This window comes from Rhipicephalus microplus, chromosome 9 (genome assembly GCF_043290135.1).
Source record: "Rhipicephalus microplus isolate Deutch F79 chromosome 9, USDA_Rmic, whole genome shotgun sequence".
NCBI classification, from domain to species: Eukaryota; Metazoa; Arthropoda; class Arachnida; order Ixodida; family Ixodidae; genus Rhipicephalus; species Rhipicephalus microplus.
This window is the reverse complement of record NC_134708.1, coordinates 53,931,454-53,958,783: the sequence shown is the minus strand read 5'-3', so window position 1 is coordinate 53,958,783 and position 27,330 is coordinate 53,931,454. Positions and strand designations below refer to the sequence as shown.

General features: G+C 44.4%; 1 protein-coding gene and 1 long non-coding RNA gene across 2 annotated transcripts in view; one reads left to right on the top strand and one right to left on the bottom strand.

Annotated features, from left to right (window-relative positions):
• LOC142771803 (uncharacterized) overlaps positions 1-27,330 on the bottom strand; it is a 479,046-nt gene that overhangs the window by 295,013 nt on the left and 156,703 nt on the right. The gene's annotated exons all lie outside the window — the stretch shown is intronic.
• Positions 3,517-24,354, top strand: LOC142771802 (uncharacterized). Its single transcript, XR_012886161.1, has 2 exons — positions 3,517-3,716; positions 23,955-24,354. It is a non-coding gene; the product is annotated as an uncharacterized LOC142771802 (long non-coding RNA).

Genomic DNA, 27,330 nt, shown 5'->3' with positions numbered 1-27,330 from the left:
CACAGAAGCGGACAACTTTTTTTTAAGTTGTGCTAGACAGGGTTATTTTTTCGTCTTCAGATGAAAAGCAATTGTCTAATGGTAAAGACTAACTCTTGTTGTGTGTAGCTTAAAAGAAAATAACATTTTGGAAAATTTGGCCAATGGCAGGGAGAAAAGTGTTTTTTCTCGCTAAGGCTTTTGTTTTAGAAGATTGCAAGCGTTGCACCCCAAAAAACATCCGGTCACCTCATTTACGAGCTCCTAACGTTGAAACTGACAACACGTCTACAAGCTTTTTCAATGATAAGGAAAGTCTTTTTTTTTAGTTTTCAGATAAAAGGAACGTGCGTAAAGTTCAAAGAATTATCTCATAAGCTTTAGGACGCCCAAAATAACATTTATTTCATGTATTTCGCCAAATAACGCGAGAAAAGTGTACAAAATCGGCGGGCTTTTTTCTAAAGCTTTTCTTCCCCACCGATGCTATTAAGGCACATTGGTGGACGCAACCGGATGTAATCAAGGGCTTGCGTTTGAAAAGGACACACAAAACTGGGAGCCGTCCAGGGCCTCTGTTTGTATTACAACATGGGTTGTGCTTCAATTCTAGAACAGATTGATTGATATGTGGGGTTTAACGTCTCAAAACCACTATATGATTATGAGAGACGCCGTAGTGGAGGGCTCCGGAAATTTAGACCACCTGGGGTTCTTTAACGTGCACCCCAAATTCTAGAACAGCGTCGTAGGCAGTCCACGCAGACAGCTTAAAATACAGCCTCGAGCCCATGTCCTGTGAGAAATGCAACACGTGTGGACGGCTTCTACGCGACAAGCCGCCACCTCTCGTCTAGAAGAGAAAGCTAAGATAAGCAATCGTAACTGTTAGTTTTTAGCTCATTTCATGTTCAAATTTGAAAAAAAAAATTGAACATTACTCACATTGAGCGCCTGGAGAAAAGTCTGCTTGAGTGCAGACGATAACCCGGGCAATATCCGAGCTTTTCGAGCAGTTTGCTGTGCCGCCATCTTGTTTGTACAGCAAAGTAGCCTGCATCGTATTTGTCTACGATGCGGTCTTCTCGAATCTATTTGCCGGCTACGTGAGAATAAGAACCGTACTTAGGAGGGCCGCCGTCCACTAAGCTGTCAATTTAGCCGTCTACGTTGAGTATTGGAACACATCCATAGAGGAAGGAAAAAAAAAAAGAGGTCCCCGGTTCATTCCTAGTTTCGGCACCACTTGTAGAAAATCGAGCTTCCGGTTGACAATAAAGAGGGAGGGCTAGTTACAATAAACTTCAGCCTGACTCCGTGGGATGCAGCTGTAGCACGCGAATCGAAGACCAGAACACATGTTCGTTTTGGTCTTCGATCTTTTTGAAATAGAGGAAGCATTGTGTCGCACGAGTTGAAGCCCACCGTGTCGGCCCTAGACGTGACCCAAACGTGAGAGCGTGCGGTAGGTTTTAGTACCCTCGGTGGTGTTCCGTTTTTCAAACTACTGCGTGAGCCGGCCGGTCTGCGCCGAACAAGCGTGTTTCGGATAAAAGAAACCGGGCTCGACACTCCAAAGCGTCGGCAAGTGTCGTCGCTTGCGCAATCTTGATGTAAGAGGTAACGTGTTGGGCCGCTACTACAGCTGGCTTCAAAACGGGTTGCCTTGCAAAAGTTGGTGGTGTGGTGTCATGGTCCCCCCTTACTTCTTTCTTCATGCATGGTTTGTAAACAGCACCTTTCATGATGGTAGGTGTTTTAGGTGCGAGAACCACGATACAAATGTGAGAGACGCCGTAGAGGAATGCTCAGGAAAGACACTGTTCTACAGCATTTCGGCTCCACGAGAATGTGACCACCGCGACTGGGATTCGATGTCGAGATGCTCAGCTCTGTAGTCGAGCGCTATAACAATTAAAACGCTGGTGCGGATGTGTATAGCCTATTTTCCTTACTTCGAGCATTCTGAATGCGGAGCATTTTAAGGGGACTTGTCGTCTTTTCTCCTTTCTTCCTTTCTTTCCTCCTTTCTTTCTTTATATCTTTCTTTCTCTATTTCTTTCTTGTTTTGTGTGCGTGTGTGCGTGTCAAGGAGGGTGGGAGGAAAGATGATCCAAAAAACTTTTTGGCCTGCTCATGAAATCAGGGTGGGTATACTTGGGCTGGTTCGAACTGCTTTAAAAAAAATTCATTTTTTTTTTCTTCTGTGCGCAAAACGTTTGACACTTACAACCAGTTCAATTCTCATATGACAGGAACATACGTACAATCAGGAGTAAGAGGACATGAAACAAAGAAAAAAAGAAAACACAGCGCGTCTGAAAAAAAAAACTAACGTATTGATTTCACACTTTAACTAAAGATATACCGTTATTCATTGTACAAGCTAATATACGGGGTACCCAAACATCTCGGTTCCTGTCAAGGCGTTTTGGCATGTGGTGTTACTTTCTCTCCTCTCTTTTTTTCATCTCCTTTCCCTCCTTGTTGTATATATTTCTTCCCGTCATCTGAGAAATAAACGGGTTGTAAGTGTGCGTTATGTCCTATCTGACTTCTTTTCTCAAACATTTCCGCACAAAACAAGGGGGGGGGGGGGAGTTTTTTTAGAAACTGTTTATGACGACGTCAAGCTGTATCACTTATAGGTCACAAAAACAACGCCATTGAAGCATTGCTTACAAGAAAGAAGTCCTCGTTGTGCCTCATCACTGTTTTTTTTTTTTCACATATGCCGAGATCTGTCTTCTACATCCCGTGATCTGTCTACCACATATTTCGTGCCAGTGGTTAGAGAGGGCACCAGCTGTGAAAGAGCACAGTCCGACGTTGTGTATTCTATCGCTTTACGTATAAGACACTACGTGGCTCACAGATGCGGGGGTCCTTGCTTTGATGTTGTTCTATCACTGCCGGCAAGATCAATGCTTCGCTCGTAACATGACGCGTTCGAGCTGCCGTTTCGCAACAAAAGCAGATATTCAAGTATGCGATTAAGCAGATCTGCATCACTGATGCGTCAAGAGGAAGCACGTTCAGTGCTACCCGAAAGTATAAATATGCTTACGCGAGTACCACGTCTCAACTCTCGTTATATGTATAGGGCAGCAAATAGAGAATACTTTTTTTTTCGTTATGTAGTAGTGTTCACGAATGCTCTGCTAGGGAATAAGCGTGGAGATGATTGAATTTACATTTAAATTTAATGATGGGCACAGGAAGACTTCAGAGGTAAATCAGATTCGTTAACTTTGACGGTGCCATTTCGTTGAGTAAATTTTGTTAACGCAGACGTCGCCAAATTACCGGGTGCCTCCGGGCCACGGTAGCGACATAAGCTGTTTAGTATGCTGCTGCTCTTAGCGGTGAAATGCAATGAAGACAGTGAAGATGGTTCCGCCCTCCAGCACTGCGTATCAAACCTTCTATCTTATCTGAAAGTCCCTAGTGTCTTTTGACACCCAACCAGGCTGAAAGAAAAAAAAATACATTTAGCGCATATTTTGTACGTGACATTAACGCAGTGGCATAGCACACTGCACGGACCCCTGTAGCTTTCGGCCTCCGTAGAAATGCAACCACCACGTCCTGCGTCAAACCCGCGCCGCATCAGTAGCCGAGCATCATAGCGGCTACACCACCACGGAGGAATATTCACCTTGTAAGCAGCGCATACGAAGTGATTTAAGGCCTGCCTAAAGCTAGAGCGGCACGGAAACCATCACCACGTAATCCACGTGAGTCGCTCGGCTACGCCGCATTCGTGACTTGCTTTCTTAATGCCATAAGTTGTTGCCCGTGTACAGTACCGTCCACTGATAAAGGGAGCCCCCTGATGTGCTCCTGTTATATTGCGGGCCTCAAAGCTGCAAGTAGACGTGTAAACATCGTTCGTGTATGGCACTAGCCCATCAAAAGTGTCAGAACAGTCAACCAGCGGTAGTCTAGTGCAAATCCAAGCCACCGTGCTTTTTCCAGAGGGCGAAATCCGGACATGGCGCACACTAAAGTGTTCTCCATAAAGGGGTACCCGCGTGTACATGTGAGTCGCTGTTAAAACAGCTGCCCTGTTCATTCAAGTCGAATCTGCTTAAAAGAAGTTCAAGGCGTCGCATTACACACGAGAAAAATCTGCCTAGCATGCAGCGCCTCGTGCCACATTTCAATTTATCAGTCCCGAAAAAAGAGCCCCTAAAATGGCTCGCCTCCTGCGTTTACGAGGAAGCGCAGCATAACCTGCTCTCTATAGAATATCGTAAGCACCCCGAACATCTTGTCAATTGATTGATTTGTGGGGTTTAACGTCCCAAAACCCCCCTATGATTATGAGAGACGCCGTAGTGGAGGGCTCCGGAAATTTTGACCACCTGGGGTTCTTTAACGTGCACCCATATTTGAGCACACGGGCCTACGACATTTCCGCCACCATCGGAAATGCAGCCGCCGCAGCCGGGATTTGAACCCGCGACCTGCGGGTCAGCCACCGAGTACATTAGCCACTAGACCACCCCGGCGGGGCGAACATCTTGTCGAGGATATCAAGTCATTATTACCGCGAGAAAGTGGAGAAAATAGCTCACGCCAAGTTTCATGTCGATGTCGGGTTTCCGCGGTGTCGTTCAAAGTGATTAGGCAAACGAAGTCGCTCGATCCGACCGTCATAACGTCGGCTGCCTTGCTATTCCGATGTGGTGATGCTGCCACAGGCGAGGTTAGTCTGGCAGACCTATCCGGCAATCGCGGCGCTTGAGCGACTCTTTACACGCAGTGTGTCTCACCATCACTCACCTAAACTTGTGCCTCGCAGAAAACAAAGAAAAATTGGCAGATCCCACGTACAGTGGAAATCGATGATATGCGAAGCACGAATGAGAAAGCTTGATATGTCGCTTTAAAATCAGCACAATGTTAGGTGGAAGTTAATGATGTCATACATGACTTACGTGTCATGATTATCATGTTTGGATATGTATATTTACTTTCATAATCTATTCAAGACAAGTGATACCAAATTTAGCATATGTGGAGCTATAGCAAAACGACCTCGAGCACGCGTAATGAGCGTGGTATGTTGTCAGCTTGTCAGGATTATCATGTTTGCACCAGTCATATATTTTCGTCATCCATTGACACCAAATTCGGTATGTGTGGAGCTAGCAAAATGGCAGCGAGCGCATCATGAAGGGCCCAATATACTCCAATGTAGCATTCACGCACGTGCACGCTGGGCACAGCGATGCTACGTTAGCAAAACGCGAGCACTCTATAGTCTGACGCCAGGCGCGACCAGCGTCCGTCGGCGTGGCCCGACGGCAACCGGCACGAAATGCGACATGCTGCATTTCGCGCCGATGCGTTACCCAGACAACACTGCGTCTCCCTTTTTTCGTGACGAAGGGACGCAGGACGCGCTGAAATGCGCATGCGTCAAAGCAACGCAGCACGGCGCGCGCCTGCGAGTATATATGGCTGGACCTGCGCCCGGCGTGACAACGCCGGCGTGACGCGATGAAATGGAACACCGGCGAGCACGTGCATCATGTCACGTCGAAATGTATTGGCGCCTTGACTGTGGATAGTAGTCATGTTTTCACATTACGCGCATCTCATGATTATCATGTATGCACGAGTCACATACCTTCGTCCTCCATAGACATCACGTAATACAAAATTTGGCATACGTGAAACTAGCAAAACGGCCGCGAGCTCATCATGAGTGTAGCATGTAGTCATGTTACATGACACGCATGTCGTGATTATTATGCTTGGATGTGTCATTTACCGCTGTCGTCCGTTCACGTCACGTAATACTGAGTTCCGTACATGTGAAGCAAGCGAAACGGCCGCGAGCGCATCATGAGCGTAACATGTAGTCATGTTGTTATACGCATCTTATGTTTATCATGATTTCACCACTATCATACCTTCGTCGTCCATTCACCTCCCATAATACCAAATTTTGTATAAGTGAAGCTAGCGAAACTGTCGCCAGCGCATCATGAGCATCGCTTGTAGTCGTGTTGTTACATGACACGCATGTCGTGATTCTCGTGTTAGGGTCTGTCGCTTGTGTTCGCCTTGCAACCATGTTATACCATACCAGTTTTGCAACATGCCATGTGAACGAAACCACCGCAAGAGCGGAAGGACCATGATATGTATATTATGACATTCATGACATGCATGTCATGATTTTCATGTTATGACTAGTCAGATATGTTCTTCATATAGTCATGTTATGACATACCGGTTTTGGTATCGATACCATTATCGAAACGGCCAGGAGAGCTAAGAGTCATAGGCGGCTTGACAGACAGACAGACAGACAGACAGACAGACAGACAGACAGACAGACAGACAGACAGACAGACAGACAGACAGACAGACAGACAGACAGACAGACAGACAGACAGACAGATAGATAGATAGATAGATAGATAGATAGATAGATAGATAGATAGATAGATAGATAGATAGATAGATAGATAGATAGATAGATAGATAGATAGATAGATAGATAGATAGATAGATAGATAGATAGATAGATAGATAGATAGATAGATAGATAGACAGACAGACAGACAGACAGACAGACAGACAGACAGACAGACAGACAGACAGACAGACAGACAGACAGACAGACAGATAGATAGATAGATAGATAGATAGATAGATAGATAGATAGATAGATAGATAGATAGATAGATAGATAGATAGATAGATAGATAGATAGATAGATAGATAGATAGATAGATAGATAGATAGATAGATAGATAGACAGACAGACAGACAGACAGACAGACAGACAGACAGACAGACAGACAGACAGACAGACAGACAGACAGACAGACAGACAGACAGACAGACAGACAGATAGATAGATAGATAGATAGATAGATAGATAGATAGATAGATAGATAGATAGATAGATAGATAGATAGATAGATAGATAGATAGATAGATAGATAGATAGATAGATAGATAGATAGATAGATAGATAGATAGATAGATAGATAGATAGATAGATAGATAGATAGATAGATAGATAGATATAAACGCTCAAAGTCGCCGAAGTTCGCTAAGAAATGCATTTTTTAATATGGCAGCCACTTCCTTGCGAATCGTTGACACACCTGCCGAATGCACAGTCCCTTCACGGCATCCATGGGCAAACTTTGTTTTCTACATAATGTTCATCAGCATCTCCCTTTCAGAGTTGAATGCTCTTACAAGACCAGATGTAGTGGTAAACATCCTTACCTTCTTTGTCCTCATTGCACAATAGACAAGGTGCACCCTTTACTTTAAAAAAATGCAGGATAGCAGATCAATCGTGATCTGACTCTACCCTCTAAAGGCGTAAATTGAGACTCTTTCTTATACATGTGAGAGTCCCCTTTATAGCACTCGCTTTAGAAAAGGTAGGTTGACTCCTTTTTGTGGGAGTCTCGTTACTCTCTTTAGGAGAGTCGCGCAACCCGGACTCTCCAGTCACGGCACTCTCAGTCAAAACATCCCAGTCATGACTCTCATATGCATGAAATGAGAGTCAAATTTTCACAGTGTATACGGGGACGAGGCGCCACTCGAAATTCTAGTGACACAGGGCTGACGCAACGAATTCTATAAAAAAGCAAAAATAGAATGTTTATCACTTTTGGGAGATACTGATTTTCACAGAAGCTTTGACTGGTGATTATTTTGAAAGTACCTAATTGGCCAGGCCAGCCGTTTTTTTCGTTGCCATTGATACCGACAAGCGCCGACATCCCCTGGAATGTCACCTTAATTCTACTTTTTGCAGCTTCTTCCAGTGACATTATTGACCAGGGGTAGAACTTGTTTGTGGGAGACCATCGAGAGAGAAAGAGATTGCATTGCCGACTCCGTGTCCGAGAGAATTACGGCTTGTTAGGCGGATTTTTTCTTCAGCTTGCTAGGACCAGCAGCCGTAAATACGTATACGCTTTGTGAAACTCTGGAAGCGGCTCCAGAGCAGATGAAGTGGAACAGCTGCGCATTGCTTCACACTTACCATTACAATAATCCAGTCTAATTCTTCACACTTTACAAGCACATCCTTTTTTGTTTCCTGATTTCCCAACTAATAACAATGATAAGTGTTGAGCTTTTACGTCCCGAAATAACGATATGGTTATGAAGAACACCTTAGTGGAGGGCTCGGAAATTTCGGTCATCTGGTGCGCTAACATCACACGCTATACGCGGGCCTCTACCATCTCGTCTCCATCGAAATGCGGCTTGTGCGATCAGGATTGAACCCGTAGCATGACCTTCGAGTCAGCAGTCAAGCACGTTTTGGTGGTGGGCAGTAAGCTTTTTTCAGCCCTTGTCCAGGCATGTACTTTTTTATTCATTGATACTGCAGACTCAAGCAGAGACTATAGCAGGTGTGATAGATTGATACATTCTATCAAAAAAAGGCACAATACTTTTTAAAGAAAACACATGAAGCGAAAAATACAATGCAAACAGATAAAAAAATAAGGTTAAGAAAGTGAACGAGAACATGACAAAATTCAACATCAAATAGTAACTGCAAAAGACAAGAGTAGAAGAACAAGCTCAATAAACACAAAAAGGAATATAATTTCAAGGAGAAAATTTATCAAATTGAACAGGATAATGCAATAAATTGTAACGCACAATAAAAAGAATTAAGTATATTAAACGATGCTAACGAGCTACTGCAAATATTTTTGTACTTTTCTGTCTTCTCCTCGTCTAATGTAGCGCTACGATGTGTTTAAGTAAGAATGATTTACAAACTTACCCGGCAACGTGTTTTGTCAAATAGCCGTCGCACTCGTGCTTTTGCGTTTATATAGTTAGCGGAATGTTTGCGTGAAAGGGAGACAGAGAGATAGAGAGAGAGAAATGTACATTAAAGTAGAAACCTACGCGTTTAGTCATGCATTAATGCTCAGTGTAATATCCTACCGAAGGCGACGAAGAGAACAAAGGGGCATATAACTTTAGCGATTACAACTTCATCTTTGATCAAAACACACCTTTGTCCAATACATCATCTAACGCGTTCAGCGTGTAATTAACTACTGCACTTCGTCACGCTCTAGTGTATAGAGAGTCTCATATAACACAGACCCTTCAGAAGGTGTTGAAATTCCTTCTCCCAACCTTTCTAAGTCTTTTCTATTTGTTTTTTTTTTAAGGAGAGCTTCTTCTCCCACATATATTTATCCTCTCAAAAGTCCTTTAATGTTCTTTGCCTCGAACTCTCATCAATTTTTCTCACACTTTCGGCGCAGCCACTCGAATGCAAAGAGAACGAAAGATGGGCACTCTAATTTTGGACCTATAATGGCGATGCCGGATGAAGTGGGCTTTACCGAAGTTTAGTTTTTTTCTTTCTTTCTCCGGTGTTAACCACCCTAACTTGAAAAGGCTTTCGAAAGCTTTGCGTAATCTCCGGCTCTATCTGCACGCTCGGCTCCCCAGATTGATCCTGCTTCACCGCGCTTCAAGGAACACTAGTCTTAAATACCTTAAAGCTGGCGAGTACGCCTCGCCTGCCTTGTAGGCCTACTTGAACGGCTGCTCGTATTTCTCAATATAAAGTGCCCGCTTTTCTTGGCCCTTATTATGAGGCTTAGATCTGCGCGCCATGGCATATATGTAAGTGGTATAGGCCAAACAATATGAATAACATGCGACAAAAAACAGTTTTGCTTTCAGGATTTTGGTGCTGAGATAGCCACTTGTTAATAATGTCTGGGGTTTCACGTCCCAGAACCGCAATGTGATTATGAGAGAACTTGTACTGGACGCCTCCGGAAATTTCGGCCATCTGATGTTCTTTAACGAGCACTGACATGTCACATTACACGGGCCTCCATAGAAAAATTCTTGTGTAAAAATGCGACTACAGCAGCCATGGGATGGAAACTGCGATCGTCGGGTGAGCAGTCTGGAACCGTGACATCCACACGACCACCAACGACGAAGCACTTAAACTCACTGAATATATAACGTGGAGGCAGTGGTCAGCCCTTCTGGGGCACCTCTGTTGTTGTTGTTGTTGTTGTCGTCGTCGTCGTCGTCGTCGTCGTTGTCGTTGTCGTTGTCGTCGTCGTCGTCGTCGTCGTCGTCGTCGTCGTTGTTGTTGTTGTTGTTGTTGTTGTTGTTGTTGTTGTTGTTGTTGTTGTTGTTGTTGTTGTTGTTGTTGTTGTTGTTGTTGTTGTTGTTGTTGTTGTTGTTCCAGAGCGAAAACCAGCAGCTCGCGTGCTCTGCAGAAATATGGCCGCGGCTGTACCATTCCGCCCACGCTTTTTTCGCGGATTTCCAATAAACACTTCCACATACCAGAGTTCTCGAGAATGTGTTTCGGTAGTTAGTTCCAATCGTTCAATGGTTCCCACAGAAAGTGAATATATAAAGCTGTAAATATATTATTAAGAAATATTGTGAAGTCTTCCTTATTCAATGGCAAATCTTTGGAATATACTGCATTTCTAGCAACTACGTAAATGTATAAAACACAAATATAAAATATGGATTTGCGTAGAGAGCCGCTAATATTGCAGTGATAATAATGAAGTTGCGATTAATAGACACTGTACGATATCGTTTATTTTGTTTGAGAAATCGTGATGCCCCATTCGAAATAACGTGCATCAGGGACAAGAAAAACAAAAAAAAATCTGATTAATTTTGTGTGATGACACGGTTTGTGTGGCTCTATCGTATGAAGATAAGTCAGAATGCAGTTTTTAGTTTTGGTTAATGTATAGTAACTTACACCGTAAATTTCATCAGTTTTATATCTGAAGACATTCCTAGAAATATTAATACAGCGGATGATCCGCCATTACGTCATCTCACGCAAACATTTTGAGTAAGATTTGGTCTTTCAGGATGAATAAAGTATATCTTCTTTCTGTGAATTGCAAGGCTACAGCAATTAAAAAAGTACAAAAACGAATTTCACCATGTAAACGAAAAAACAAACGGAAGGAGGGAGGGGGGGATAAACTTGAAGCAAGAATTTGGAAGATATGAGAGTCTTACATATTATTTTATTTATGCATGTTTTTTAGGCTATCGAACATGCCATCGAATGCACAAAGACACAGGCAATGCAAAAATTACAATTCACCACCAGTTCTTTCTTTTTTTTTTAATATGTAATTCATATAAGTAGGGTCGTATTTTCTCGTATAATTTCAGCACCGTCTCTTGCTAGCTAACGCTTGGCTAGCATTAGTTAGATTTTATCGTTTTTATTGTTTTTTTACGAGGTTCCTACGACAATGTTGCCATCAACGATACCCACGCGTTTGTTTAAGTTCGGAAACACGTTTATTGTTACGTTATGGTCAAACTACCAGGCTTTTGTAAGCCAACATCATGCGAAAATTCCCCTTAGTGGGATTTGAGGATTATAACCTGAACGTCAAAATCAAAGTGAGAAATGTGTGCCAATGTTGGTTCTTCTGTTTGATAACAAAGTTGAAAAATATCACATTTGTACCACGCTATGAACTATGTATTATACGGTGCTTTCCGGGCGCGATTCGCGATATTAGCTCGAATATCGCGTTAGCGCGAATTTCATGCCCCATTCCCATCAATTATTTCCGTTAATGTCGCTAACTTGGCGCAGGCCGTGATAACCTGGTACACGCCGTACTCGATGCATCACAGCGACTTACACACTTCTGACAGGCGTGACAGGTCGGAAGCCTTCGATCACTGGCGCGTATATTTGCTCACATCCCCGGGAAAGGTGGGGGCGATCGATGGATCGATAGAGAGATGTACGCAGTAGACTCAGGCACGTTCACAGAGCTTTCAAATTAGTCAAAGGGCTCGACGTTGCGTATGGGGACGCCCTGCTGTAGCGATGTGCCGACAGGGAAGCTTGTAATTATGTCTTTAGTTCAAACTTTAGAAAGAGGGAGAGGAAGGAAAGGCAGCAAGATTAACCAGACGTGCGTCCGGTTTGCTATCACCCTACACGGGGAGAAGCGGGAATGAGGGATTGAAAGATAGGGAGATAGAAAGAAGGGAGCGTACAAAAAACACTGCTGCGTTCCATAGTAGTGAACGCAAGATGTCGGCCACATATTGTTGCGCTGCAAATATTCAAATAACAGCGCCTACCGAACACTTGCGAGTACTGGTCATAGACTGTTGAGCACTTGTTGCACGGGCTGAGCGTAGGGCGAGTTGGGCTGGTCAATGAACATGCGAAGTGCGTCTAGGACTGACTGAATAACTATGAAGACTGTTTCGTCTTCAGATAACTGGACAGTCACTGATTCAGTGTTTGCTGTCACTGATGTGCCGTGTGACTCAGTACATCGCTTCGACTACGGCAACGAAGGCCAAGCTGCGTCAGATGTGTTCATGTCTCTTGGTGTTTTCGTTTAAGCCAGCTGCCACCCATCCGTGGGACTGCGGCTTCGGCAATGCGTGCCAATTGGGATTCGCACCGGCTGTGAAAGGTCCGGTTGACAAGAGAGTCAGTGAACTTCAAGAATACATAGACTGAAAAGGCCTTCTTGTTAGACACTGTCGTATGATATATATTAACAGACAAAGTAATAGGCGTACGCACAAGCGGGCAGAGGGTGTGTCTCCCCCTTTAATACCTAAGGGGGGTGCCATCTCAGCCCTACCCCTTGCGCAATCGGACCTGTTCTGCGATTCCATTACATCCAGAATGTTCTACTTTTTTCTTTTATTCCGGAAACGAATAAAATGGCTGAATGAAGGAATGGTTGCAGCAGAGGCGTTATGGTCGAGCTTTGCTGTGTGTCGTTGATAGATATTGACCACCAGCGTGGACTGGCACGCTTTCAGCCAGCTCCAAAACACTCTGCTCAGATGGTTAAAAAGATGAGCCGAAACGTGCGACCCCTATTCGCTGTTTATAATCCCTGTGTTATCTCGTTAATTTAGTTGGACCAGTGTGACGAATAGAGGGATTTAACCAATTTACGCAGTACATACGCGCTAAAGGAGTTTTACAGCTGAGCTGTCATGGTGGAGGAGCGGAGAATATAGAAGGCGAGGGATTGACTGCAGAGAGAGAGACAAAGAAACAGAAAAAGAAAGAACAGGAGAAAAAAAGGGAACAAAGGATGGGAAATATAGAATGCCAGAAAAATAAATAGGCATAGACCACTGCCGACGTTACCTGCAGTCTTTGGACTCATAATGCAGTCTGCAGATGGCGCAACTAGCCGTATTATTCAAGCGTCATTTGACACAGCACCACCATGGAACTTCGAGTGAGTGTAATCAATGATTCCCGAGTGACTTGTTTCAAAGTGGACAGAGTCCGAGGATAGATTTACGCGCCTCACCACGCTTAGCCGCACATAATAACACACAGAATATACATGTCCGCATGCTTGGATGAATATATTCTACTATATATTTGTAGTACATGTAGAACATTTGTATCGAGGCGAACAAACGCCGTTTCTTTTGAGGCACACGTGCAGCTATTGTTGTATGCATGAGCGCTGTGTTGCACTTTAATATTCCTATAGGTGATAAGACACATTGCAACCTGATATTCTATGATCAAAATTATAAATTAACGCCATCCTCTATTACCCATAAGGTATGTGCACATAAACACTGGATTTGTGTAGCAGATTACAGTACGCGCATACTATAAAAACTTGTGTGTTATTTGTATGTGATGGTCAGAGTGGTGTATACCTTTGTTTAAGCAGGTCAGACTTCGTTGTTTTATCAGAACAGCTGCGGCCGGAAAAATAGTTATGTGCCTACACAAAAAAGTGATGTGTGAAACATGTATCTACGTTAAAAGAATATAGAAGGATATATGTTATCTTCAAAGCATTCTCGGGAATTTAGTTTTGTGCCGCATTTTCTTCGCCTTTTCGCGCGTTATAACAAGGTGTACTCTTGTCTGAAAGTTTTCTTAGGCTTCTCAGATATTAGCAATAATAAAGTTTTCCATCCATCTATCCATTATCAGATATTAAGTGCGAGAATGACAACAAAAGTGCATTTTCATTCTCCTTATCCTAATACAAAATGTCTTTCTTTCTTTTTTTTCTTTCTTTTTTTCCTTCTTTTCTTCTTTCTTTCTTTCTTTTTCTTTCTTTTTTTCTTTCTTATTTCTCTTCTAATATCCACTTTGCGTAAAGATACCAAACGCGATAATTCGTCTAACTTGCTTCCACTTTCTCAAAAGTCCGCTCTTGCATTCAAAACTCTCCACTAGGCCGCGCAGCATTGAGTGGGTGGAACTTATGCCAATAAAGACGACGTCTTCAAGAGGCTCCTTTCTGGCGCTCTCGTCCAATGCCATCGAGTCCATTCGCATTACACGACAAGTATGATCTCCTTTAAAAAACACAGAACACACTCGAGTCACACACTGCACACTTGAAGATTAAAAAAACAAAAAAAAAATCGAAATGAACCGCGACAGGCGAGTGAGGTTAGTGCAGTCTACCTACTGGCAAGCCGATTCACAGCCAAGACAAGCCAAGCATGAAACCGTCGCCGTTCGACGACCCACGAGCTCGCCATGCGTGTGGGTGCTGAAGCGTGAGAATGAGCCGCTAGCCTAAAATGGAAAGGAACATTGCGAAGCAGACATGCACGGCACAAGATCGGAACGAAGCGAAGGAGGAGCGGTAAGTTGGAACCGTCCGGCACGGAGACTCTACGCTGAGTTTCACCAATTCCGTGCAGCGCAGCCGAAGCTATGCTAGTCATAAAGCAGCCGATATGGAACGAGAACCACGACGGCTTGCCCACGCATCGACCGTCGCTAAGCAATAAGCCCATCCGCGAGGATGCGCTCAGACCACTTACGTTATGAAGTTGGTTGCGAGATCAAATTAAAATTGATCTCGTTGTGGGACGTAAGTATTAGCGAAGACTGGGAGCTAAACATTTCTACATGACTTCCTCTCTGGTTGGGTTAATTAATGAAGACTATGTCATGGCTCCGGGGGAACTGAATACCATTTTTCTGAAGTTTAGGAACCAGCTCGGTTTCATGTTCAAGGGGAGTGACTCCGGACGTTGTGAAGGGCAGAGCTTTAACTTATATCATTTTTATATGGATAGCAGTCATTGGGGGGGAAGGGGGGTGAGAAAGGAATTGAGATGGGGAGGGGGATTGAGCTGAAGTTCGTCAAGTGAACTGAGTTGGTTCTTAGACGACGAGAAAATAAACTATTATCTTTGTTGCTTAGAGCCACGTGAAAGTCTTCATTATCCAACCTGTGTACACAGACAGTGTAAGAAAAAATAAACTTTGTAGGGTTCATTCTAAAATAATGAATTACGCTATCAGAGGCGTACACGCAGAGGAAGAAAAACTTATACGAAACGAAATCTTCTTGACGTTAATCCAAGTTTCCTATAACCAAAATAATGGAGGAACTCAATTAATGCATGCAGGAGCGTCGATTGGTTAGTCATGAGGGGTTATGACACCGGACACCACGAGTATTAACATAGCACATAAGCGAGCGAAAGTGCTTATATTGGTGTTCCGTGTCCGGTGTTCGTTATCGGCGTCTCACATTTCAATACTGCGAGAGATTCTAGTTATTGATTCGTTAGACGTCATGGTAGTTAGTTTGTGCGTCCACAAATCTTTTCGTGCGTTCCTTTTTCAATGAAATGTTCGCGAGCAGACGTTGGTGTTTCGTAGAGGATGGGAGAACTGATTTAGTTTTATAAATTTATTGAACATTAGACAAAGACTGACTTACGAAAGAACAAGATGTTAAAAACGCTCAGGAGTTCGTAAGAGTACTTCATGAAGTCATGAGAAAGGCTACAGGCCCGTAGTGCAAATATGCAAAAAAAAACAAAAGAATACCAAAGTCTGAGGGAGCCAATATAAAACAAAATGTAAATCTATACGACCAAAAAAAAACACTGTAAGGTGGTGGTCATGTGCAATATACTGAAATAGAGGAACGTACAGTAATGAACATTCACAAATGCACAAATACTGGAGATAAACTTTAAATTTGTGGTATGATAGGCACCATATTTTCTGAAATTTCAAAGGGCTTCTTGAGTATTCGCATAAAACGACTCGAAAGTAAAATAAATCATCTTTTCTTCTCTATGAAAGCAGTATTCCGCACTGGTTATGTATTATTCCGCAATATATCAATCCGCTAAGGTATTAAACCACAATGTATAAATATGCAACATTCATTGATTTTGCACTGCCTCCCCGATCAGCCCATCTCTGACCCAACAAAGGTGTCCTTCGAAGACATCAGCATGTGACGTCACGAATGTGATTTCGCAATTAACTCATAATATTACTACAAAGTTTGGTTGAGCTATGACGACGTCATCGATGATGACACCACGTGTTGACGATTTTTTTTTTTCGTAATATTCGTGTTGATGCCACCGACGCCCAGCTTTCACGTTTCATCAGATACCTAAGGCCTTCGTCGTAATAGTTTTGGTCTTTCACTAGGAATATGATATGTGGGGTTTAACGTCCCAAAACCACTATATGATTATGAGAGACGACGTAGTGGAGGGCTCCGGAAATTTAGACCACCTGGGGTTCTTTAACGTGCACCCAAATCTTAGCACACGGGCCTACAACATTTCCGCCTCCATCGGAAATGCAGCCGCCGCAGCCGGGATTCGAACCCGCGCCCTGCGGGTCAGCAGCCGAGTACCTTAGCCACTAGACCACCGCGGCGGGGCCTTTCACTAGGAAGTTCACGCATTGCCGGGCAATACCCAAAGCCTTCTAAGCTGTCACGGCGTGGTTTGCCGCACAAATCGGAACCGCAGTCTCTCGCCGTACTGCACGGAGCCTGCGAGGCGGAATTACACGGCCAGCCGGTGCTCTGAATATCGAATGAGGGCCCAGCAGGACGCGAGAGGCTCGCTTCGGCTTGGCTCGGATTGGCTCGAGTCGGTCGTCTGCTTGCGGACTAGTCAAATTTGATTACGCGCCGCGCGGCGGGGCCACGAAACTCGCGTTCGAGCGAGGTTTGACGGCGGTGCGACGCCTGCCGAATTGGCCTCGACGAGTCGTCGTCCAATGGCGCAAGCAAACCAAGCGTGTTCACTCGCACGTGACTGTCGGTTCTGACCGGGGAAGTTCACGGGCAGCTGAAAGCCGGTTCGTTCGCGGTTCCCGATGCACTGCTTGAAAAGAAGAGCTGGGGCAAAGCGAAGTTGGTTTGGCGGCACGGCAGCTTCTGCGAGCGACCCGAATAGTGGCCGCGCAGTTCGATTTCGCGAGTTCTGCGTGGCCTCACGCAGGTTTTTTGTTGTATTTTATTAAGTGTATATAAAGATAGACGGCGTCTCAACGAGCCGCGCCGGCTACTCCACTCCTCGAGCATGGCTGTTGTCTTGGCAAGGTAAAGAACAGGCATAAAACTAAACAAAGGCACGGAGACGAACACTCACACATTTAGTTTTAGTTATTCCCAACAAAAAAAAAGGTCACCATTTCGCCGCAAGGCTTAAGGAATTAATGCGACTTCAATAAATTGGAATGTCACACGAAGAAAGGCAAGCCGCTCGATACTTCCAGCCCACCGTCGAAGAAGCAAAATAAAACGAAACATAGTCAAAGAGACTGAAAGGAGTGAATAAAACAAAGGGCACATATATAAAGGAGCCCCTTCGAGTGCGTCTCAAGGGCAGTTTCCAAATCGAAAGAATATGTAGGAGCGCTGCGTGATAGAAAACACGCTCAAGCTCCTCCGAGATCTGCGTACAGCCAGCGCTGAATGGTGCGCCTATACAAATGAGCTCAACGTTAGGATCATTGAACGGGCATGGCGCGTAAATCAGTGGCCCAACGCAGCGTGTTGGGAACGAGCTTCGAATCTCTGGTCCACCACCTCAGATTTTCTTTTTTTTTTCTGACTATTTTTAGTCCATCTTTTTTTTCTTTCTTTCGGCTGTCCAGCGGCCCGAAGAAGCCACCAGGTATCAAGAACTCTTGGCCGTCCTTTAGGTGGGACCTTTTGCCGTCCCACTGACTCGCAGGACATCTCCAGAAAGTTATTGGTGTAACTTAACTGGTAAAATTTCCAGTGAAGGTATTGTGTGTATGTGTATGTGCCTTACACACGTACACACATTATGTTGGTCAATATGAGACATGACGGTGACGGCAGAGGTATGCCGAGAGTGTCCATATAAATTTTATCGCGATAAAAGTGTCAACTGAACACTGCAGTTTACAAAGGAAAGTTTCACATGTAACATAAAACCTTTCTAAGTTGTTCTCAGAGCTGATCATGACTGACTCGCAAATAGCATAATTTAGCAGTTGAACTATTTTGTTATATGACACTATTAGACGAGTTGCGTACTAGTAAATCTGTCGCACAAGTGGGCAATTCCACAATGTCACACACGACTAAATTGGCTCACTGTTTTTTTTTTTTTTTTGGGGGGGGGATACTTCAGGCTAATTCATTCCCTCGCCTTCGCACCCTTCGTCTCTATATACCATTCCACACAATATCCCTCATACTACCACCATTGTGGAGCTAAGCCCACGGTGTACCACTGCAACAGGGAATGTCGCCAAGCACGGGGACGCAGCCCTATTTCTTGGCCGTCACATTTCTCCTGAGAGACTGCGCTGAGCAGCTCAGGGCAGCAGGAACAGTGCCGGCTGATCCAGCGTGCACGTGGTGTGGCGAGAGCCAATGGGCCCCTGAACTAACGACTCCACGCAACGAGGACAATCTTTTAGGCCTGCATAAATGAAAGTTTTCTCTCTCTTTCTCTCGGGATGCTGGCGAAAAGGCCAATAAATTTCCGACAAGGTGTTATCTGATCATAATGTTAGTAAGTAACAGCTACTCGTGGCGATCGGTTTTCAACGTTCTATAGAATAGAAATTAGTATGATGATACTTATAGCCGAATGATCTACCGAATGTCATGTGCGCCATTTATAGTTAATCATATTCACCATTACTAATGATCACTTCCCTGCCCTTATAAGGCTTACTGCTGATATTGCCGACATGGGGGGATATACGTTGTGAGGCATTCGTGCCACAGCAGCTGTGGTCGTGTTTAGAAACATGGAATTCACATGGTGCTCTAGGTGCTAAAAGAAATGAATACCTGAAAATCAATGCAACTTTCAGTTTTTTTTTTCTTATAAACCTTTCCTACAGACTCGGGAGGGGGGGGGGGGGAGAGCTTACGTCTCGAAACCACCACACTGTTATGCCAGAAACCATAGTGCTGCGTTCTGGGAATTTCGACAACGTGGGGTTTTCTTATTTGCACCTAAATCAACGTACACTGGTCTCTGTAACACTTTGCTTCTATCGAAATACAGGTGCCGTGGCTGAGAACCAACATAGTTTCCTGCTTGCCACTGCCACGATATCCCCGCAAACTTCTTAAAGGGTCGCTGAAACGGTTTTCTCATATTCTGTTTTTGATTGGACTACAACTGGAGTAAGTCATTGGTACAAGAGTTCTATTAAAATACCCATTATTAACAGAGCTACAAGTTCTAAAAAAGTATTCTCCTCCTCCGCTGCGCCTTTCACCCTCAACTGCCCTCAACTCTTCCTTCGAGCGCTCGGGGGTAAGCTCCGCCTTCACGACGCCTACGTCACGATGTGGCGTGAGACCGCATACGCGTAAATCCCACCACCGATCCGATACCGACAGTCTGTGCTGCGCGTTCCACAGCCAATCAGATCAGCTGGAAGCGGTGACGTCAGAGGGGAAGAGCGTGTCGGTCGGTGTATGGGTGGTTGAAGACGCGTTTGGCCGTGTTGCAGTGATCTGCAGCGATAAGGAGCGATTCACAGCTTTGAAGCGTTGTAATAAATTACACAGTTCAAGCAGAGTGCTCAAATAGGTCTCCTTATTACCTTTGGGACTTGGTATACCGGCCCAAGCGTTTGTAAAAATCATCAAAACCATTTCAGGGTCCCTAAATCTCATGTGCCCACCTATCATACTGTTTCTTCCTCGCACATTTGCGATACAGTCCGCCGCCATGATGTGTCGGGTGTACGGTGCCCGGCTGCTGATTCGAAAATCACCCGTTTGATCCCCGCCGAAGCGATCGCATTTCGATGAAGGCGAAATGCCAGACGCCCGTGGAATGTGGGATGTCAGTACATGTCAAAAAACACTAGATGGTTGAAACTTCCGGAGGTTTCCGCTACGTCGTCCCTTATAACCGTAATGTGGCTTTGGAATGCAATACCTCATATACTTATTATTTGCTGCTACATCTACAACTGCTACTACTACTGCCATAGGCGTGCGGAGGGTTCCCCTTCGAGGGCGGGGGGAGGGGGGCGAATGTTTGTCGCAGCAACCTCTGGTGTAGCACCCCCCCCTCCCCCACGAGCCGCAGCGCATCCCCCTTCCCTGTTAGACCAAAGTATAGAGTAGACTTTGCCCCCCTTTTGGTAAATAAAAACAGCGCCCCCCCCCCAGCCCCATCGTGCGATATCCTGTGACTACTGCTACTACAATGTACTACTACTACAACAACTACTACTACTACGAATACTACTACTACTAATACTACTACTACTTTAACTACTATACTACTGGAATACAGTCTGTTACCCTTAATAACCACTGGGTATGTTTCCAGCATGGCAAGGCCAACGCCTATTTCTTATTGAAATATTGTAGCCACCCTCCACTTCACGTAGGTTTTAACGACCACGTATCACTAAAAAATTTTAAAAAAGTGACACGGCTTCTCAACGCGCTTGAACGCCGACTAGGCTGCCGCTCTACGTTCGGCCAAAATAAGAAATAAGTGAGACATGTTTCCTCATCAATATGCAAGTGCTCGCATCTATATATGCCCAACGGAAAACTGTTCTGAAATGGAGCGCGTGCGATTGCCCTGGCGTCAGGGATAAATTATTTACGATCAAAAAACCGGAATAGAGATGCACACCTTCTGCGAATCGATGAACGTGGCACGCAGACTCAGCGAACAACACGAGCATACTTAACGATGTTCGCTCCTGAGCCATAGTTGCTGGGCTTGCAACCAGCAGAGCGTCTGCGTGCGAAAATAGGCTGTGTATATATGTATGGAATCTTTTCGTAATAAAATAAGCTTAGTTGTGACTATACGCTTGTCCCTTGCATCACTATTCAAATGGGTCGTGAAATGCTTCTCCTAAAACACGAATGCACAACCACCTTAAGGCTGGCGGATTGGTCTTGTTGGCACTCCGTGACTGAACTGAACTGAACCAAACCGAACCGAACCCAACCGAACCCAACCGAACCGAACCCAACCCAACCCAACCCAACTCAAAGCAACCGAAGTGAAGTGAAGTAAAGTAAAGTAAAGTAAAGTAAAGTAAAGTAAAGTAAAGTAAAGTAAAGTAAAGTAAAGTAAAGTAAAGTGAAGTGAAGTGAAGTGAAGTGAAGTGAAGTGACTGACTGACTGACTGACTGACTGACTGACTGACTGACTGACTGACTGACTGACTCACTCACTCACTCACTCACTCAATGAGTGAGTGAGTTAATGAATGACATAATAATAAAATTTTCTTACTTATTAACAGGCTTTACTGATTAATCAATGAATGAAATGTTAAGTAGATTTGGACCATTTATTTCCGAAATATATTGACTGACGGATAGATTTACGTATTAATAAATAGATTTGGCAGGTATTTTTCGTGAGTAGTACTGTTTTGTTGATTGATTTATTGATAGACGTAATAATACATAGACATGCCTTATTTATTGAGGAGCTTTAGCGATTGATTACTTGACTGATTGATTCCTTCACTGATTTCTTCAGTCATTGATCTGATTGGTCAATTGCTGGTCTGATTAATCCTTAAATTCGAAAGGTGATTGATGTATTGCATGTAGATCATGGTAAATCAACTTCAAAGGTGCTTCCCTGCAAAGCTAGAGGTTGCGCGCTTGTCTCCCAGCCACGGTGGCCACCTTCTGATGTGGGCGACGCGTTAATACACCCGAGTTCTCAAGTTTAGGCATGCCATAGAAAACCACAACGCATCAAAGTGAGTCTTGAGTCAACTGCTGCGTCACGCCTCATACAACTATACCGTGGTTTCAAAACGTTTAACCCCAGAAATTTCATTCAGTGACTGATAGGCAGGGGTCCCTGTCTTGCTGAAAAGTTTTATAATCAATTGATCAATAATTAATTGCATAAATGTTTATTGATTGATTTTTTTAGAAAATCTACAAGTATATTATGAGTTTTTTGCTGCTAGCATTATGGGGTACCAAAAGAAACACAAAGATGCGTGGTATCTTCGCCTAGAGCCACCATCACCGACACTTCCCAGCGCAACGACGAAAAAACAAAAAAAGTGTAATCTTAGCCAATACAAAAACATCTTTATACGCCGAACCTATGCTCGGTAATTAACGGTCCATCGCGTGTCCATAATTGCTCACATTCCTTCTGCCATCAGGTGCGGTTAATATGCCGTGAATCCATTCGCCAATCGCCTCTCAGAGGCATCCGAGAAATACCATCTTCCGCAGCCTGCTTTTCTAGCCAGTCAAGGAACGAGAACAAAATACCGCATCCCGCAAATTAATCGGGTAATCGGGACGTGGTTAACCAAGTTACATGGTGGTGGTGGCGTCGAACGTCGTGGCACAATGAACAGTCGAACATAATGCTTCGTGAGGCACGCGTGTACATTTCCTGCATTAACCATGGCTTCCGGTTGTGTGGCATCATTTCCGCGGATCTGTACCGGTAGCGCGGACCAGAAACAGAACATGTTCTACGTCTGATTGGTGTGAGTCATATGCAAATGAACTGGGAGCTACAGCAGAGTGGTAGATTAACGAAACGAAGAAGCTGTGCATAGATGTAACAGAAAACGTTTTTTTTTTTTTTTTACTACTCGCTCCCTCTCTCCTTCTTTCTGCTCAACACAGGTAGTAATGAGCATGGCCTCTGAGGTGGCGGGTGCGCGGAAAGATGGCGTGCTTATCTCGGAGGCCATGGAATGCAAAAAAAGGGGGGGAGGGGGGCAGTTTGCCCTGATGGCGCAACGCTGCAACAATCAGTGGAGCTAGTGTTCGACCAAGCTAAGCTTTGTTAGTATTACAAAGCTTTTGCTAGAGATGCAAAATTTTTGCTAGTAGCGCTGAGTATGGCTAGATTCGACTAAACTTGGCGAGGCATGTCTCGCGACTGCTGTTACGGGATGTCGTGATTTCCGTCACGTCACTATACTTGGGGACAACTTTCTGTGGCAATGGAGGGAAAGGTACGAGCCAAAGTGGGTGTGTGCCAACGCTGTAGAATATAGTGTCACAAATGCACCCGTGTTTCCGCGTGAAAATAATAGAAAAAACAACATTATTTTCTACTGGATGGTGTTTACAAAGAGATGCTGCATGCACCAAGAAGATATTCATATCTGTTGTTGCTTCATGAAGATTCGCTTCGCGTTTTTGTACCTCACAGCCAGAATGGCATCTTCGTCTTTAGGTAAGTGGGCGTCGCCCTCCAGCTATTCAGAATACTCGCCGAAGGAGCTTGTGTCGAATATCACTCACAAATAGCTGTGCAGGAAGACGTATCAAATTGTGTGCAGTGGAATTACCTGAACACGGCCGTCATTTTAAACGCGAGCCGAACCGGACTACTTCGCGGATGAGTACATGAGCAGTAGCTCCGCCCCCGTAGCTTTCCCTTCATTTCCACAGAGAGTTGTTGTTTCTGGCGGGTACATGTTATGAGACTAGCTATTACGAGATGTTGAGCGATTTTAGCCACGACACTTATTGTTACGTGATTTCAGTCACGTGGTTTCCACGACGTGATGTTACGTGGTTTTCGGTCTCGCGAGTAGTTACATCATGTCAAATTATTCTAGTCATGGGACTAGCGATGTGATGTTGCGCGATTTTTAGACATTTTGATGTCTGATATCTGTCTACTGACACTTTTTTTTTCAGATTGCGCATGCGCCAACACTCGTCACCAAGCCTTTATGATCCAAGTTCAGAGTTGCTGCTCGAGCGACGCAGATGACACCCCCTCTCCCCGTCAACCAGCGCCTCCTGATGTTCCTCCAACGCACGAAATCGAGACATTTTCATTCTGCATCAGGCGTGATCGACGGGAGGTCGCGCACGCGAGGCGATATCGTCGCAACGCACTCACAGGGTGACTGCGAGGCCGGCTCGTTCCATCTCCTTCAGCGGCGTTCGTTTCAAGCGGCAGCGTTTCCGCTCCCACGTGGAACATACGATTCGCAGGGTGATGTTATTGAGTAGGACTTTATACGGAACATGACGGCAACGGCAATGACGACGGCAATGACGACGGCAATAATAAACCGTGAAAGTACGCATAGTTGCCGTCGCAGTACACGGTAGAGATGAAAATGAAGCTGAAAGAGTGGAAAGCTACCCACCTCCTTGGTGCTGAACATAAGAGCAACATGTCGACGAAAAAAAAAACGTTCAAGTGTCACCAAGGAGGTTTAAATAAACATCCTTGGGTGTCAGGCACAAACTAGGCATAATTCATATTGGAGGCGAAGTACCTTAGGGGCAAGGCTTGTCCCGTGTACGGTACATGATATGTGGCGACACTCTGATAACATAAGTGAGACGCAAAAAAGGTCGAAAGATAGACGAATATGAATCGTAAGCTTGCAGGGATGGTTTTAAACGCCTACAAGCACAAACCCTTTATACGAGTCGGCGACTGCAGCGTAGACATTATGGGCTTTTAGGACCCAACTTCACCACTCGTCATCGTTCACTCCATCGAGATGCGTAGATTTTTTTTTCATATTCAACGTTTTGTGCCGTAATCAACACCAGAGAGAATAAAACATTTATTCCTAATAAATAAGTCGCCATAGTGGTTGGACCTTCTAGCCCGGAAGAACATTGGCTCTTGCCGCCGTCCGGGCTCCGTCGGCCAGGGCCTGTTGGTGCGCAGTGTTAGAGGTAAACAGGGTCACCTCCCACTTGACTATTGTATAGGATAATGATTGGTCGATATACTGGGATTGTTTTGGAACTCCCAGGCCATATGATGTGAAGTGGCCGTGTGGGTAGAGAATTTAGTATGCGGATTGCACACGGAAATACCTGCCTTCTAGTATTTAAAATCGTACTTCAGCAAATCTGGCTGTATTCGAGCCAACCTTGTCACCAAGCTCGTCTGAAGAATAGCCCAAAAGTCTTTAATGCAAATCATTTCTTACCGAACTTCGGCGACTTTAACCGTATCTATCTATCTATCTATCTATCTATCTATCTATCTATCTATCTATCTATCTATCTATCTGTCTATCTATCTATCTATCTATCTATCTATCTATCTATCTATCTATCTATCTATCTATCTATCTATCTAGCGACCTACGACTTTTAGCTCTCCTGGCCGTTTGAATAATAGTATCAATACCAAACTTGGTATGACATAGCATGACTGTAGGAAGAACATATTTGATTAGTCATAACATGAAAACCATGACATTTGTGTCATGAACGTGATGATTTACATTTCATGGTCCTGCAGCTCTTGCGGTGGGTTTGTTCGCATGGCATGTTGCAAAACTGGTATGGTATGACATGATTGCATGGCGAACACAAGCGACAAACCCTAACATGAAAATCATAACATGCCTGACATGTAACAACACGACTACATGCCACGTTCAAGATGCGCTCGTGGCCGTGTCGCTAGCATCCCATATACCAAACTTGTCATTACAGTACGTAAATCGATGACGAAGGTACGTGACTGGTGCAAACATGATAATCATGAGATGCGTGCCCTGTAACAACATTATTGATTGATATGTAGGGTTTTACGTCCCAAAACCACCACATGATTATGAGAGACGTCGTAGTGGAGGGCTCCGGAAACTTCAACCACCTGGGGTTCTTTAACGTGCGCCCAAATCTGAGCACATGGGCCTAGATCTTTTCCGCCTTCATCGGAAATGCAACCACCGCAGCCAGAATTCGGTCCCGCCACCTGCGGCTCAGCAGCCTAGTACCTAAGCCACTAGACCACCGCGGAGAGACCGTCATGTAACAACATGACTACATACCACGCTCATGTTGTGCTGGTGGCCGTATCGCTAGCTTCACCCATACCAAATTTAGTATTACGGGATGTGAATGGATGATAAAGGTATGATACTGCTGCAAACGTGACAAACATAAGATGGGTGTCATGTAACAACATGACTACATGCTACGCTCATAATGTGCTCGTGGGCGTTTCGCTAGCTTCACATGTACCGAACTCGGTATTACGTGACGCCAATGAATGACATAGGTAAATTACACATCCAAACATGATAATCACAGCATGCGTGTCATGTAACGACATGACTGCACGCCACACTTATGATGCACTCGCGGCCGTTTCACTAGCCACGCATATACTAAATTTGATATCACGTGATGGGAATAGATGACGAAGGTAAACGACACATACAAACATAATAATCACGACACGGAAGACATGTATGGCATAATTAACCTACACCCCTTAACGTTGTGCTGATTTTAAAGTGACATATCAACATTTCTGATCCGTACCTCACATATCATCGATTCCCACTGTACGTGGGATCTGTCACTTTTTTTTCTCGCTGCCAATTACCAAAGAAGCAGTGGTGCATCGTTTAGTTAATAGCCGCAGGTGCAGCGCAAGAACAACAGTGAAAGAAAGCGTTAAACATAATGGCGAGAAAACACTAACGTGATATGATGAGAATACAAAAATGAGGTAAACAGCGTTGACTCTGCGACATTGAGAGGCACAAAGCGAATACCAACGTTTGCTCATAAGATAGCGATCCAGGTCAGGTATATTCCATTATTTATTTCTCTCCATAGACAGAAGGTGGTGTTCGGCGATGTACCCCGGGACGGCTTTATGCTCTCCCATAGTAGAGTACATAGTACTCTGAATTGTTAACAACTTCTTCTAAACACACATGTATTTCTCTAAACATGTAGGGACAGCTGTATGCTCTCAAGTAGTGGGGTACCAGGTCTTTATCGTTAAACATTTTTTTCTAAACACAATGCTGTTCTTCTGCCCCAGTACTCTAAATCGTTAACCAATTTTTAGGAGGGAAGCTCCTTAAGGCGTCGGTTGGTCATCACCTGTATATATGCATGTATGTAGTAACCACCTCACAGCATATCCAATGAGTGAATGATGATGAGTTGGGCGAATCTTCGGAGGGCTTTATCGGCAAACCATGAATAATCCACTTGCTGCGTCTGTCTGACGTCTGTCTGTCTGTTTGATGCACGGAAGGACGCATGGACGGACGCACAGATGAACACA